The 15923-nt window shown below is 45.3% G+C and overlaps 1 protein-coding gene and 1 pseudogene across 3 annotated transcripts in view; both read left to right on the top strand.

Annotated features, from left to right (window-relative positions):
- Nucleotides 1–15923, top strand: part of TRERF1 (transcriptional regulating factor 1) — a 226676-nt gene that overhangs the window by 38432 nt on the left and 172321 nt on the right. The gene's annotated exons all lie outside the window — the stretch shown is intronic.
- LOC112624050 lies at nucleotides 2103–2182 on the top strand (annotated as a pseudogene).

Raw genomic sequence — 15923 nt, 5'->3', positions numbered from 1 at the left:
GCAGGTTGCAGAGTGATAGGTACAGGGTGACACTATTTTTGAAAAGGAAAACACACAAAACAATATCATATTTTTGACAGTATAATATTTTTAATGGAATCACCTATTCATACAAAAGAGGCCTGAAAGCTGTGAACCAGGCTTGTAACAGAGGTTTCCTCTGGGAACAGAGTGGTGTTCAGAGAGGCCTGTGCTTTATGACACATTTTTTAAAAATGTGAATGTTTTGCCTGTATAAGTGGCTAAAAAATGTTTACACATTATTGAAAGACCCTCCAAGGATGCTTTAAGTCCAGGTGCTTTCCCCTTGGTTGTTTTTCACTTACTCTAATTTGTCTTCTGTTGCTGCTCAGTTTGTGTCTTTCCTTTTGCTTTCATTTGGGTGTCTTGTAAATTTGTAAGTACCACCCTGTTGATTTTGTCTTTCAAAGTTATTATCTGAAGATTGCACATAAAATTCCTTGTATCAGTGGCTTTTATTGGGTCTTTGTGTTTCTTTTTTAACTTTTCCAGTTTATTCCTTTGAAATAAATTGGGCCCATGGTTTATTAATTTCATGAAAAACTTTTTTCCCACAGGGCCCACTTTTGGCTTTCCTTCTCTTCCCTGACATTTGCTCACATTCTTGTTACTTGTATTTTCACTTGTAATTTTTCTTTTATCTTTCATTTTTTCTTCTGTAAATTTTGGCCAACGCAAGCGCAGCAGTACTTCTTAAACTTCAAGGTGCACATGAATCTCCTTGGGTCTAGAACTCTTGTTAAAACGCAGATTTTGGGCCAGCCGTGGTGGCCCACGCCTGTAATCCCAACACTTTGGGAGGCCGAGGCGGGCGGATCACGATATCAAGAGATCAAGACCATCCTGGACAACATGGTGAAACCCTGTCTCTACTAAAAATACAAAAACTAGCTGGGCATGGTGGCACGCACCTATAGTCCCAGCTACTCAGGAGGCTGAGGCAGAAGAATCACTTGAACCCGGGAGGCGGAGGTTGCAGTGAGCTGAGATCGCGCCTCTGCACTCCAGCCTGGGTGACAGAGGGAGACTCTGTCTCAAAAAAAAAAAAAAAAAAAAAAAAAATGCAGATTCTGATCCAGCAAGTGTGAGTGAGGCCCCAGATGCATTTCTAACCAGCTCCAGGTGGGGCCTACCTTTGGGGAGTGGGAAAGTAGAGGAAATGACACTTGTTCCTCCATTGATATTGGGGCACTAAGTACCCAAGTATCCAGTATCGAATGAATCCACCAAACTGTTGTAAAGATGATCTTCTATTGCAATGAAATTCATCCTGTTTTCTATTGAAGTAGTGAAGATGAGATGCCCAGACCCACCCAATCACTTTTTTGGCTTCATTAGTGGCCATATCCTTTCTAGATGGTCCGAGAGGGTAGAAGAGGGTTTGTGGCTACACAATTTCTTTGGGCACATTTGGTCAGTTGAGCTGACTGCTATGGCTAAGCATTGCTGTCCTAGCTTCCACTGATTTAGCTGAGTTGTTTTTTCATTTTTTTTATTTTTGACACAGGGCCCCACCCTGTCGCCCAGATTGGAGTACAGTGGCACAGCCATAGTTCACTGACTCAGACTCCTCACAGCTTCAAACTTCTGGGTTCAAGTGATCCTCCCACCTCAGCCTCCCTAGTAGCTGGGACGACAGACACATGGCTGTCATGTCCGGCTACTTTTTTGTAATTAATTATTATTATTATTATTATTATTATTATTATTATTATTATTTTTGGAGAAACAGGCATCTCACCATGTTTCCCAGGCTGATCTTGAACTCCTGGCCTCAAGTGATCCTCCTGCCTCAGCTTCCCAAAGTGCTGGGATTACAGACATGAGCCATCATACCCCATCACTGAGCTGACTTTGTAGGTCCATTTGGATCAGTTAGTTATTCTTAACATTTTTGGTGGCTGACAGACGTCTTTGGGAATATGATGGAAGCCATGGACTTTCCCTTCAGAAACATTCCCCACTTCTGTATTCATGCACATCAAACTCCCAGTTTTTATTTTGCCTGTGTGAGCTGCAAGCCTCCTAAAGCCTAGCTAGCTATGACCATACATAGGACCCCTGATTTAAATGGTGCTATTAAGACTGTACTTTCAGGAATCATTTCTATAGTTCACTACTAAAGAAATTTCTCTGAACATGTAGAGCACCAGAAAATATTTTAAAAGATTTTTTTTAGGCGGGGTGCGGTGGCTCATGCCTGTAATCCCAGCACTTTGGGAGGCTGAAGTGGGCAGATCACCTGAGGTTGGGAGTTCGAGACCAGCCTGACTAACATGGAGAAACCCTGTCTCTACTAAAAATACCAAAATTAGCTAGTCGTGGTGGTACATGCCTGTAATCCCAGCTACTTGGGAGGCTGAAGCAGGAGAATCGTTTGAACCTGGGAGGTGGAGGTTGTGGTGAGCCGAGATCGCATCGTTGCACTCCAGCCTGGGCAACAAGAGTAAAACTCCGTCTCAAAAAAGAAAAAAAAGATTTTTAAAAAAATTCAAATAAATAGTGTTGCTAAGACAAAGAATCCCCAAATGAGAAACAGAATCCATAGTGTCTGCAGAAGTCATCTGGTCCAGCCCTGTTTGTTTACAGATAAGGAAACCAAAGGCCAAGATTTTCAGACATTTATTCAAAATCAGATTCTCCATGTTCCACAGCCTCCCTCCCATTCTGACTGCAGCTGATGTCGTAGTGGGAAGCCTGTGTGACTACACGTTGGTTCTCTGTGGGGTCTGTTGGGCTGAGTGGTGTACACCCATCGAGACCTTGCCTGCCTCATCTTTGGTAAGGGCAGCTCCATGGGTTACTTCCTTCAGCCAAGCCCTGCCCTCAGCTCTTATAATCATGTCTGGTCTGAGGAAATGGAGACTCAGATCCCTTCTGGTTAGGATTCTGGGCTCAGACACTATTCTGGCTTTGACACCGCAGGGCCTCCTGCCTCGTTACTGTGTCCCGTTTCCTTCTCTGAGTCTCAGTTCTTCTAAGAGGCTTCTGTGTGTTAGTTCCTGTTCTGCTAATGTGCCTGATATCCGGGTCCCGAATTGGGACCGAGACCTTGTCCTGTCCATTTGTTAGTGATAACCAGGTGTGGTGGGGAGACATGGGTTTGAATTCCAGCTCATGTCCTTACTGGCTGTGTAACTTTGGGTAAATTGTTTAACCCTCCCGGGCCTCAGTTTCTTTATGTATAAGACAGGAGTCTCATAGATATATACCTGACAGGGTGGTCATAGAACTGGTTTTTGATAACTAGTGTTAACACAGTGTTTATTGATAAGTAGTAGCCAGCATCACTAGTCCTAGGGGTTGGAGTCTTGCCCAGTCCAGCCAGATGGATGGAGCCTTAGTAACCTTCAATAGATGTCCTGATGCCTGAGTTGCAGAGGGTTGCCCATCCTGACTTCCCCCATCATAGAGCTTTGCCCACTTGTTGGGACTATTCATAATTTTATTCTAGGCTGCCCCTTCCCCACAGCCCCTGTGAGCCCAGCCAGCTGGAGATTGCCAGCATCTCTCCAGACAGGAGGCCTGCCCACTGGACCACAGCTTCTCTGTGTGTGCTTGGAACTGAGTGGACTTGTCCATGCCCTGCTCATCCCAAGAAGGAAATTACAGATCAATTTCATGTAAACACACAGCTGCAGAAGTCATCAGTGGAATAAATAAATAGGTGAATGACCTAACTAGGAAATGTCTATTGCACATCTACCATCCAGTAGCCATAGTAGTTAGCCCTGGTGATATACCATGTCTCTGTCCTCAGGGCACTGAGTCTTGAGGGGAATCAGACTCGTGGCCATTGATTGATTGCATTACAGTCCCTGTGATAAATGAATGTGGTGATGGAGGGGGGGGGGACTGTGGAGCCTCTAACTCTACTTCAGAAAGGCAAGGGTAAAAAAATAAAAGTGAGGTTTGGGAAGGCTTCACACAGGAGGTGATGTTTGATTTGGGTTTTGGAGGTTGATATCTCAGTATTCTTTATTAATTTTTCCAGATGAATTTTATGATCACTGAATGGGCTCTTTAAAAAAAGGAGTCTTGAGATCGGGTGCAGTGGCTCACACCCATAATCCCAACACTTTGGGAACCTGACAGGGGAGGATTGCTTGAGCCCAGGAGTTCTAGACTAGCCTGGGCAACATAGTGAGACCCCATCTCTACAGAAAGTTAAAAAAAAAAAATTAGCCGCGCACAGTGGTGCATACCTGTGATCCCAGCTACTTGGGAGGGATTGCATGGTGGGAGGATTGCTTGAGCCCTGGAGGCTGAGACTCTGTGAGCCCTGATCATGCCACAGCACTCCAGCTTGGGTGACAGAGTGAGACCCTGTCTCAAAAAATGAGTCTTGAAAAATTACCAAGCAAGGCTCATCTCAGGAATGTAAGTCTGATTCAACACAGAGAGACCAATATTAATAGAAAGAAATCATAAAAATCAGAATACCTATTATTTAGCACAGTGCCTAACATATAATCAGTCAACAAATATTTGATGGATGAATGAATTTGGTCTCAGTGGATGTAGAAAAATACTGGAAATAATTACATATGCATTATAAAGCATCAGAAGAGTAAAAAATAGGTGTGTTGGGGGATTTACCCTTATGTAGGATAAAGAGCCTGCTTGTGTATAACCATGTAGCAATCCTTACACAGGGGCTGCAGATACAGAGTGGGGAAATACTAGAAGTGTGCCCTGAAAAACAGGAACTAAACCAAAATGCCCCTTATCTCTACTCTTATTTAACATAGTTTAACAGATGCTTGTCATAACAATATAGGAACAAAGAGAAACTAGAGGGATTGGTATAGGGAAGGAAGAGATAAAAATATCGCTGTTTGCAAATGACACAATCTCTATTCAAAGAAAATTACAAAATCCTACATGGCTGCTTCTGATCAGAAATTAAAGCATTAAAGGGTCAGCATTCCAAAATTTATGCCTAGATTTCATGCCCTTTTGGCAGTTAAAATTCCAATGAAATACTTCATAATGAAGGAACATGATAACTATAATAATAGTCAGGAAAAATTGGTGGACATGCATATCAAAGGATGTTTTGAATATCTTTTAGGAGCAGGACTTCTCTAAGCAAACAAGGCAGGCAAGCAGTAGTTATTAAAATAGTACAATAGTAGGATAAAGCAGGAAAATGGAAGATCAGTACAATAAACAGATCTAAATAAATGGAAGACATTTATTTATTTATTTTGAGACTGGGTCTCACTGCACCCAGGCTGGAGTGCAGTGGCGTGATCACGGCTCACTGTGGCCTCAACTTCCTGGGCTCAGGCAATCTTCCCACCTCAGCCTCTTGAGTAGCTGGGACTACAGGCGTGCACCACCATGCCCAGCTAATTTTTTGTATTTTTTTTGTAGAGACAGGGTTTTGTCATTTTGTTTTGTCATGTTGTCTGGGATGGTCTTGAACTCCTGGGCTCAAGTGATCTTCCTGCTTCAGCCTCCCGAATTGTTGGGATTATAGGCATGAACCATCACGCCTGGCCTGGAAGACATTTGTATATGACAAATTTGGAGAGGTAAATAATAGTGAAAGAAATAATTTTACAGTAAATGGCTCTTGGGAAAAACTAGATAACAGTGTGGAGAAAATGAACTCAGATTTATATCTCACATCATATATTATATTTTAGATGTATTAAAAAGTTTTACAAACTCTTAAAACTCAGAGGAAGCAGATGGTATTTTTATCCTCGAGATCAAATGCGTTTGAAAATTCCATAAAAATGATCATTAATGGAATGAGATGTGTTCAACTATAAAGGAATAAAATCTATAAGATAAAAATAATAAAATCATGTTAAAAGATGTCGGGGTGCGGTGGCTCATGCCTGTAATCCCAGCACTTTGGGAGGCCAAGGTGGGTGGATCACCTGAAATCAGGAGTTGGAGATCAGCCTGGCCAACATTGCAAAACCCCATCTCTACTAAAAATACAAAATTAGTCAGGTGTGGTGGCATGCATCTATAAATCCCAGCTACTTGGAAGGCTGAGGCAGGAAAATCGCTTGAACCTGGGGAGCAGAGGTTGCAGTGAGCCGAGTTTGCACCACTGCACTCCAGCCTGGGCAACAGAGTGAGACTCTCTCTCTCAAAAAAAAATAATAATAATAATAAATATATATATATACATATAGCGAAGTTAATGGAAGAGGGAAACAGTTGTAATAAACCAATGGATAAGACATGTTATCAAAGTTAAGCACAGAACTGATGAAGATCTTTAAGCAAATACTTAGACTATATTGGTGAAAAACCCAGGCATAGGAACACATCATTTTGTATGAAGCCTGGATCATAAACTGAGAGATACAAAGGTGTTTCACTTTCTTTTATTTTTTATTTGTTTATTTATTTATTTATTTTTGAGACAGGGTCTTGCTCTGTCACCCAGGCTGGAGTGCAGTGGTGTAATCATGGCTTACTGCAGCCTCAACCTCCTGGGCTCAAGCAGTCCTCTGGCTTCAGCCTCCCAAGTAGCTGGAACTTACCATGGTGCCTGGATAATTTTTGACTTTTTTGACTTTTGCAGAGATAGGGGTCTTGATGTGTTGCCCAGGCTGGTCTTGAACTCCTGGGCACAAGTGATCCTCCTGCCTTGGCCTCCCAAGATGCTGGAATTACAGGCATGAGAGACCACACCCAGCCAAAGTATTTCGCTATCTCAACACAAAAGAAATGTAGGTTAAGCCGGCTCTAAGGTGACACTTCAGTTTGCTTGTCATGTTAGCCAGAAATGGATTACATTTATAAAACCCACTCTTGAGGCCTGTGAGAAGGAAAACAGAGTACCACTAACGTTGCTGCACGTGGAGCTGGTTTTCTGGAGAGCATTGTGATGCTGGACAAATGGGCCACAGGAGCTGTGGTCCTGTTCCTACCTTTTTACCAGAGTTTTTACTTTAGGAATAAGTCCTACAGAAATAATCCCAAGAGGAAGGAAAGCCACTTATCCAAAGATGGCAAAAAAAAAAAAAAAAAACAGAAACAAAACCCAGAAATAATCCAAATGCAGGTAATTAGGGAATAGTTAGGCAAATGCTGTGAAAACAGTACAGTGGAGAACTTAAACACTTGATATGAGATAGACAGAGCAAGGTTAAGTGGGACAAGAATATGGAATTGCTTACCTGTGCTGATGATGACCTGGTAAATATCAGTGCACACACGTCCATAAGAATCTGGACAGGTGTAGGGCTTATTTGATGTACTTTTGATTAGGTTTTTTTCTTTGTCAAATTCTTAATATATCATGGAATGCTGGTTTTTAAAAGAAGAAAGGAGGGGGGAGCTTCTGGTAGTAAAAAGAGGAAATGTGTTGCGGTGGAGAGACAGCACTGGGAAGTCATCCACATGGAGCTGGATTTGAGTCACTATGTTGCCATGTGGTTTTGGACAAGTCACATCTCTCTTCTCAAGCTCCCAGTCTCCACCCTGAGAGGAGGTAATGGTGACACCCACAAATTAGATCGCAGGAGTTTTTGGCTTCTGAGCAAGCACTCTCTTTGTCAAGCTGGTTTTACAGAGTCCTGGAGCCCCTTGTCCGCTCTCCCTCGTTTTGTCCCATCTCTGCAGAACGTCTGTAGTTGGGGGGCAGATCCAGGGCTAGCGTGGCAACAGAGACGGGCAGGCAGACAAACACAGACCCAAACAGGGCAGCCAACAGGGTCATTGCGAATAATGGTGAAAAGAGAATGCAACCCCCAGCAAATTAATATGTGCCCCTTCCATTTCAGATCTGGAAATGTGGCCTAAGAGGAGAAGACAGAGACTTAAAGAGAACATTTTGTTGAGCAGACTTAGATTTACCGTGCAGTTGAAACTTTTTGTAAGCCTGGTTTGTGGAAAAAGCAGAAAGGAAAGGAGGCAAGCCACTTATCTGGTGTGTTTAGGACACTTTGGGGCATAACTAATAAATTCTAGTATTGAGCACCTTTACTTGGGAGCAAGATGACCTTGAGTTTCTTAGTCCAAGCCCCAGTTTCCTCATGTTGAAATGGGAGTAACCTCTGTGTCTCCCTGGTTTGTTGTGAGAATGACCTAAGATGTCATGCTTAAATGTTCTTTGTGCTTTTCAGTTACTATTTCTCAAGGTTTCCCCTGGATGCATGCCAAAACAGACACAATGCAGGATCCCTTAGGGGATGTGGATTATTGTCCCTGCCTTTGGGGAGCTTGTACATCCAGAGGGAGTGGTTACACAAATCCCTGCAGAGGCCGAGGAGTGGGGTGTATGGGAGGTAAGTGTCATGAGAAGGCAGCAAGGCCAGGGATGCTGTTTTTAAGACAAGGGACATTGGGGCCACTCAGGGCAAGGGGCTAGTGACTGGGCAAGATGCAGTATAGGGGATGCCTGAGAGAGGCGGCATTTGTTGAGGAAGGTCCCAGAAGGCATTAGGTAGATTTGAACAGTCATCTAGGATATATTGGACATACCCAGGTCTGTTACCTCATTGGTGCCTGATTGCAACCTGTGAGCTGAGGGAACTGGAGTGTGCAGGGACTTGGATGTGAGCTCCTTTCTGGACTGACTTGGGTCCAGGACAGAGGCCTCTGCCTGCTCTGCCTGTGATCCTTTCTCTGTACCAATGCCTTTTCAACAAGAGGAGTCATGGGCACTGGCCAGCGTTCATCTTCTTCTGTGGAGTGAGGAGAGGGGCAGAAGAGAAGAGGGTGAAGGGCAAGAAGATTCTGAGATGAAGAGGGAAGAGGAAGGTCAGGAACCAGGAAGGGGGCCTGCCTGATTTTCGGGAAGCAGTTGATAGGTTGTGGGACCTGGAGTTAGTCACCTGGGGCCAGGTGCCAGCTTTACAGCTGCCAGCCTCCATAACTGTGACCAAGTCAGCCAACTTTTCTGAGCCTCAGTTTCTCCCTCTGTAAAATGAGGATGACTAACTTACCTCCTAGGGATGTGGGGAGGACTAACTGAGTTGTATCTGGAAACTGCTTGGAACTTTCCAAGTCTTCTATACACACTAGCTGTTGCTCTTGTTATTTTTGTGATCACAAGGGATTCATGCCCCTTGGAAATGACGGTGCTTCTGTGTCATGGGCTTTGTTGCATGCTGGGTCAGTAACACTTTCCCTGTACTCCACAGGGTCAGGGCACTGCTTCCCCCTCTGCCTGCTTCTCTCTGTCTTGATCTTACTCTGTCCCTTCCCAATTTTTTTTTTTTTTTTTTTTTTTTGAGACAAAGTCTGGCTCTATCGCCCAGGCTGGAATGCAATGATGTGATCTCGGCTCACTGCAACTTCTGCCTCCCAGGCTCAAGCAGTCCTCCCACCTCAGCCTCCCTGGTAGCTGGGACTACAGGTGTGCACCACCATGCCTGGCTAATTTTTGTATTTGTTTGAGAGACAGGGTTTCATCATGTTGCCCAGGCTGGTCTTGAACTCCTGACCTCAGGTGATCTGCCCACCTCGGCCACCCAAAGTGCTGGAATTACAGGTGTGAGCCACCACGCAGGACCCGTCTATTTTCAATTTGAAGCAGCTTATCTTTATTACACACCTTCTGTGTGCCAGGCATTTTGCTCTGTAATTTAACATACATCATCTCATTTAAATCCTCCCAATAACTCTTGTGGGTGGGGCTAATCATTCTTGTTTTTCAGATAAGGAAATGGAGGCCTAGAGAGTCCTACAGGAGGAGATTCAAATTCTGTCTCCATCCCTGAGCACACATCAGTGTAACCCTGTGTGCTGGGGCCTCACATCTTAAGCCTGTGTGAACCAAATTCCCTCCCTTCCTTGTAAGTGACCTCACTGGAACACAGCTGGGATGGTTCTTAATTGCTGCCTTTTCCCTTTCCAATTGTAAGACTTTGAGTCAGAGTACTTAACCCCTTAATGCCTCACTCTTCTGTCTATAAAGTGGCAGTGATAACAGCACCTAGTTTGATAGGGTTACCAGGAAGATTAAATAATACCCAAAGTTTTGGAGCACAGCTGTTAAGTGGTGGTTGCTGTTACATTGGCCTGCAACTTTGAGCACTATCCAACCCCCTGAGAAACTGACCTATCTGCTGACTGTAGCCTGGGGGGTGGGTATATTAGCTTTGACTAAATATGTAAAACTTTTAGTGACCCTCCAATCTCCCTGTCCCACCCTTGGGCAAGAGGAATTCTCTTAATCCTGCAAATGAGAACGTTCTCCACTTTGGATGAATACAAAGAAAACCCAAAGCAAGAGTTTCCTAGTAAGAGAAAGCAGCAGCCCTAAGGTATTAGCTCCTTAGGGCCTTAGATTCTGCACTTGCTTAGCTCTGATAGGAAGCAGGAATCAAAGCACACAGAGCAGTTAGAGGGTAGGATCAAGATGTAGGAGGAGTGTATCCTGCCGGGGTGAGAGGATAAGGAAATGAGGTTGGGTGGGGCTGCTGATGGGGTTAAGGCCTGTGAATCACCAGAGGCCCTTAGGCTGGGTGCACTGGGGCTGGAGTTAGCTTTTCTGAAAGCCGTGCTTCTTGGAGTCAGCATTGGCTTCGCAATCAAGATGACTGGATTGGGGTGGGGGTAGGGGAGAAAAGGGAGAGTCTTAGAGGAATGAAAATGCATCATGTGGCCACAGCAAGAATCCGGAGAGGAAATGATGGGAATTGTGCTATGGAGCGAAAAAGGGGGACTAGAATGGAGAGAGAATTTTGTAGTTCCCTGGATGTGGAGGTGTGCAGGGGAGTCTACGCTGACCCCCAGCTTTTAGCATGTTACTGGATGCTTGGTGGCACCACTGACAAAGATGAGGGGGAACCCAAGAGATGTAAGGGGAAAGATGTTGAGCTGAGATTACCTTTTGACATGTTGAGCTTGAGAAACCCATGAGAACTACAGTTTAGAGGCATCTGCTCAGAAGAATGTCCTGGCTGGAGTCGGGCACCATCTGCAAACAGATTCTAGTACTTGAGTCTAGTACTCAAGACTCCCAAGCACAACATGTTCCCTCTTGCAGGTGGGGTGGGGTCAGGCAGAGTGGTGAGTGGCTGGAGAGGCACTCACGGAGTGTCCCATACATGCCTGGCACTAAGCTGGGAGCTAGGTTCTCTGCAAGCCGGCTCTGTGACAGGGCCTGGGAGGTCTCATGGAATTTCAAATCTGTCAGTGCGGATGAGCCCAGCAAGAAGAATGTGGGCAGGGGAAGCATGGACAGTGGACAATGAAGCCCTAGAGGACACTAACTGTTCTCGGACCGGAGGCCATAGATTTGAAGGATATAAGCTCCAGTTATAAAATGCGCCCTGGGATGTATCCCATTCTGCTGCTTATAATCTGCCCCACACCTGCAGGGTGGAGTGCAAACTCCTTCACACAGTGTGCATAGCCTGCCTGGAGCTTGCCTTGTCTTAGCTTTCTAGGGCTGCTGAAACTAAGTACTACAGACTGGATGACTCAAAGCAACAGAAATGTCTGCTCTTGCGGTTCTGGAAGTTTGAAATCAAGGTGTTGGCAAGGTTGGTTCCATCCAGGGGCTCTGAGGGAGAAACTGCTCTGTGCCTCTCTCTGGCTCCTGGTGGCTGCTGGCGATTCTGGGTGTTTCTTGGCTTGTGGCAACATCACTGCAATCCCTGTCTCCATTGTCACGTGGCATTCTCCGTGAGTGAGTGTGTGTGCGTGCGTGTATCGCTATTTTCTCTTTTTATAAATAAGGGCACCAGTCATTGGATTAGGTGAGCTGACGATGAGTATAACCTCATCTTAACTAATTATGTCTGCAAAGACCCCATTTCCAAATAAAATCACATTCTAAGGTTCCAGGTGGCCATGAATTTTTGGGAGACAGCCTAGCACCAGCCTCATTTTTACCTGCTTTTCTGGACCTTGTTTCCCTACCACTTTCATGGCCTCTTTTGGGGAAGATGTCCAGAATCCTACCCCAGCTGAGGTTTGCTGTCTCTGTCTCGTGAGCCTCTCTCTCTCTGCGAGCACCCCAGTACTTTCTTTTTTCACCCCAATATTTTCTTCATTGTCCCTGTCCTAACTAGGCTCCAGCTTCCTCAGAACAGGGACTGGACCTTGCTCCTCTCTCTTTGTCAGTAACTTGGTGGCTGAGAGCCTCAGCTTCAGGGTGCCACAGAAGTGGGTGTGAGTCCAGGCTCTCCACTTAATTAATGTGCGACCCTGGGTGACTTCCCTGACCTCTCCTAGCCTCAGTTTTCCCATCTGTAAGATGGATCTATTCAATGAGAAAAGGTATGTAAAGCAGCTAGTCCGGACTTAGAATCTCCATGAGGGCAGCATTCTAGCTTGTTTTGCACACCTTTGTGTATCTGGCACTTAGCGTAGTGTCTGATATAGTAGGTACTCCGTTAATATTTGTTGAATCAGTGACCACATGGGGAGACTTAGCTTGATAAGAAATGACTTTATAAGAATTCAGAAGGGTAGACATTTGGTAATAACCAAATAAACAACAATAACAAAAGCAATGACTTATAAGAAGTGAGTTCTGTGTTTATGGATGTGACCCTTCCTTAGAAACCCCCCTTCCCCCTGCCTTCAGTCCCGAAGAGCTGGGTAATTACAGTTTGAATTGCAGCTAGATGCTGACGAGTAGCGGTGAACAGGGGTCTCAGTTTGAGTCAGACTCACAGCCCTGCACCCAGTGTTTCTCTTTCATGTGGATGGAACAAACTTCGGCTTATTACATTAGCAGTACGTATGGTGGCTGCAGTAGATGAGTCACCATTTACTGTAAAGCTTTCAGATGCCCGGCAGATGCATGCCAGTTGGGACTGACAGGGCCCTCTCTGCAATACAGGCAACCCAGCCTCAGGGGTCTAAAAAGACACAGAAAATCCTTTTTGTGGTCCCAAGTAGTACCGAGGTCTTGGGTGAGGGTCCATAGCCATCTTAACTTCTTCATTCCTAAATTTACTACTGGAAGTTAATTTTGGTCTCCAAACAGTGGAAGGCACATTTTGGAGCCAACTATACAAGTCTGTGCAAATTGGTGTTTACTTGCTTCTAGACTGGAGGTTTATGTTGTGTCTGTTTTGTTTTTATGTAAAATATTAATTTTTAATAAAAGGACCTACCCTATTTCTTCATTATCGGCCACTGAGAGGAATGCTTCAAAGCCCGATACCTTTTTCCTTAAGTAGAAATGTAGTTGGCTCCTCTATGCCTGCAGGTGATCGTTTTCTTTTCAAGAAATGAATCTGTGAAATTCCATTTGGTCTCCAGTGGTACACAGGGCTTGGGGCATTTCACTCTTTGGGGATGAACTCAGTTGTGAAGAACTGAAAAGACAAGACTCCCAGGCACAGCATGTTCCCTCTTGCAGGTGGGGCGGGGTCGGGCAGGGGGTAGAGAGTGGTAAGTGGCTGGAGAGGTGCCCACGGAGTGCCCCATACACGCTGGCACCAAGCTGGGAGCTAAGTTCTCCACAAGCGGGCTCCGTGGCAGGGCCTGGGGGTGGGTCTCATGGAGTTTCAAGTCTGGTGGGGTGGATAAAATGTTTTTGTGCATGTCTGTATGCTTATCTGTGCCTTGGAGCTCTGGTTAAGTTATGTGGCCTCTCAGCCTCAGTTAGCTCATCTGTAAAATGGGGAGAATAACAATTTTCCTCAATTGGGTGGTTTTAAGGATTTGGTGAGATATTTAAAGTACCTAGTGTAGGCCTACAGCATAGTAGGGCTGAAAAGGTGGTAGTTGTAATGATGAGAAGTGTTGTGAATCTTTTATTCTGAGAGCACGGATGGTGGAGGGAGCCTTTGGTGAAAAGAAGGTTGTTGAGATATTCCTTCTGGGTAACTGGTAGTTGACGGCCTGTTTTTTTATGGTAATTAATTCAGTATCTCAGATTGGCTTCTGTACTCATTTGGCTGGTTGCTGCCTCTCCACAGAGGTATTTGCTGCTGGCCCCCATAGAATACCTGCCCTTCCCACCCTCTGTGGCCTGTGCCCTCCTCTTGGGCTTCTCGAATGATTGGCCCCAGATGCTTTGACAGGGTGGTGCTTTTCTGGTGCGTTGGGAGGATGGCCAGGGGCCCCTGCAGTTTACTTCACACCCCTCCACCTTTCTCTGGCCAGTGAAGCAGAGGAGGTGGTGAATTCTGTCCTTTCCAAGGCCCCAGTTGGGACTTGGGTCTCCTAGACAATCTTGTGTCTTCCTTGGGAGCAAGACCTGTCAAGAACATCTATCTTAGATTCTGAAGTGTGGTGCTGTCTGGGACACAGCCAGTGTTTATGGGAGTGGTGGTGACAGACTATTTGACATTGGGACTTTGGGGACATTCAGGATAATGGTTGCCATGGAAGGACACCCTTTAAGCCTGCCTCCTTCTTTATTGCTGGTGTCTTCTCCATGAGTCCTCGTCTCTTCCTGTCCCCAGCTTTCTGGGGAGGTGATTGTCCTAGAGTAGAGCCCCCTTGCTTCCGGAACCCACAGTCTCACAAGGATGCTGCTGTTCCTCCAGCTAGTGTTTACTGCCCTTCTAAGGGCACAGGCCCTGGTGGTGGTGGGTGACTGGGGGGTGGGGAGAAGGTTGTGTTTTGTTGGCAGCTTCGTCCCCAGGCATACCCCCAATAAGCAAGCCAGTGTCAAGCAATCGTGAATGAATGAAGTGCCAAAGGAAAGCCCCTCACAATGAGACAGGGTGAAACTGCAGCCCCTACCCCACCCCACAGGATAGTTATATTTGTTATTCTCTAGCTGTCATTTGGGTTGTATCACATGGAGCTGTACGAGACCCCTGTGCTTGGTTCTCCATTGTGTAGTAGTGGTGCTTCGTTTAGGGTGTAGCTGGCTGAGGTTAGGTTATGCTCTGTGACTGGGACCAGGAGTATTTTTCTCCACACAAAAGATGCAGGTCCTGTGACTCCTGTTTGGATACGACTGGATACAGTGAAAGCAGGCTTTCCTCTGGGGTGCGTTCCATTGAGTAACAATCAGGATTCTCACACAATTCTGATTCCAAAGAGTATGTTCTTCGCACAGCCTCACACTGACTCCTGGAATACCAGAATGTTCTAATACAATAATTCTATCTATTTGAGGTCCTGTGGGACCCTCTTGGAGGACAGAAAGAGTGTGGATTAGTGGTGGGCCACAAAAGTGACTTTCTGCATTCACTACCACACCATAGAGGATCTGACCATGGGAGATGGATAGGAATCAGAAACTAGGGTAGAGAAGCTGGCCTCTGTTCCCAGAGCATTCAGTTACCACCAGACATGTTAAGAATGCCACAGTTCTAGTCTCAATGACCCACTGGAGTTCTTCTCTCCTCCCTAATTCCCGTTCGTCCCCATGGTCAAGTTCTGGTTACTTCAGATCAGCATTAGGCCTGGAACAGACGACAGCAATGCATGTGACTTTTCTAAAGCGTTAAAACTGGAAGAACTTGCTTGCTCCAGTGTTTTAGATACAAAGCTACATTAGGATTGCATTGACCAGGGACCCCAGCACTGCAGCCACTCCAAGGGCTGGGTTCTTTCCTGGTTGTGTGCTGGCATTCGGATATTGGCTTCCATTCAGGAGTGCGTCTTCCTTTCATGCAAGCAGATACCTGAAGAAACCCAGGTCCCTCGCTTGGTAGTCAGGAAAGATTAGACCTCACTTTCAGGGGAACTCTGGGGTAGAATTTAGTGTGGTGGGGCCTATACTTTCTCTTTGATCATTTTAGGTTTAATATGTTTTTGTCTGTAAAGGGAATGATAGCGCAAGCTCATTACTATAATTTGACTACGGTATTGGTTTAATGAGAAACTTATGAGAGGGCCCTACTTCCTTCTGATTTTTGTTTTATTTTTTTTAAATTCTGTACATTCTGTTTCATTTCTCTTCCTCCAGAGTTTTCTTTTTAAAAGTCACCAAACAACAAAACCATTTAGAAAATAAAACTGGACCCTGGGGACTATGTCGCATTTTCTCTCCATGCTGC

Source organism: Theropithecus gelada, chromosome 4 (assembly GCF_003255815.1).
Source record: "Theropithecus gelada isolate Dixy chromosome 4, Tgel_1.0, whole genome shotgun sequence".
NCBI lineage: Eukaryota > Metazoa > Chordata > Mammalia > Primates > Cercopithecidae > Theropithecus > Theropithecus gelada.
Note: the sequence above shows the minus strand (reverse complement) of the source record. Positions and strands in the feature narration are given on the sequence as shown.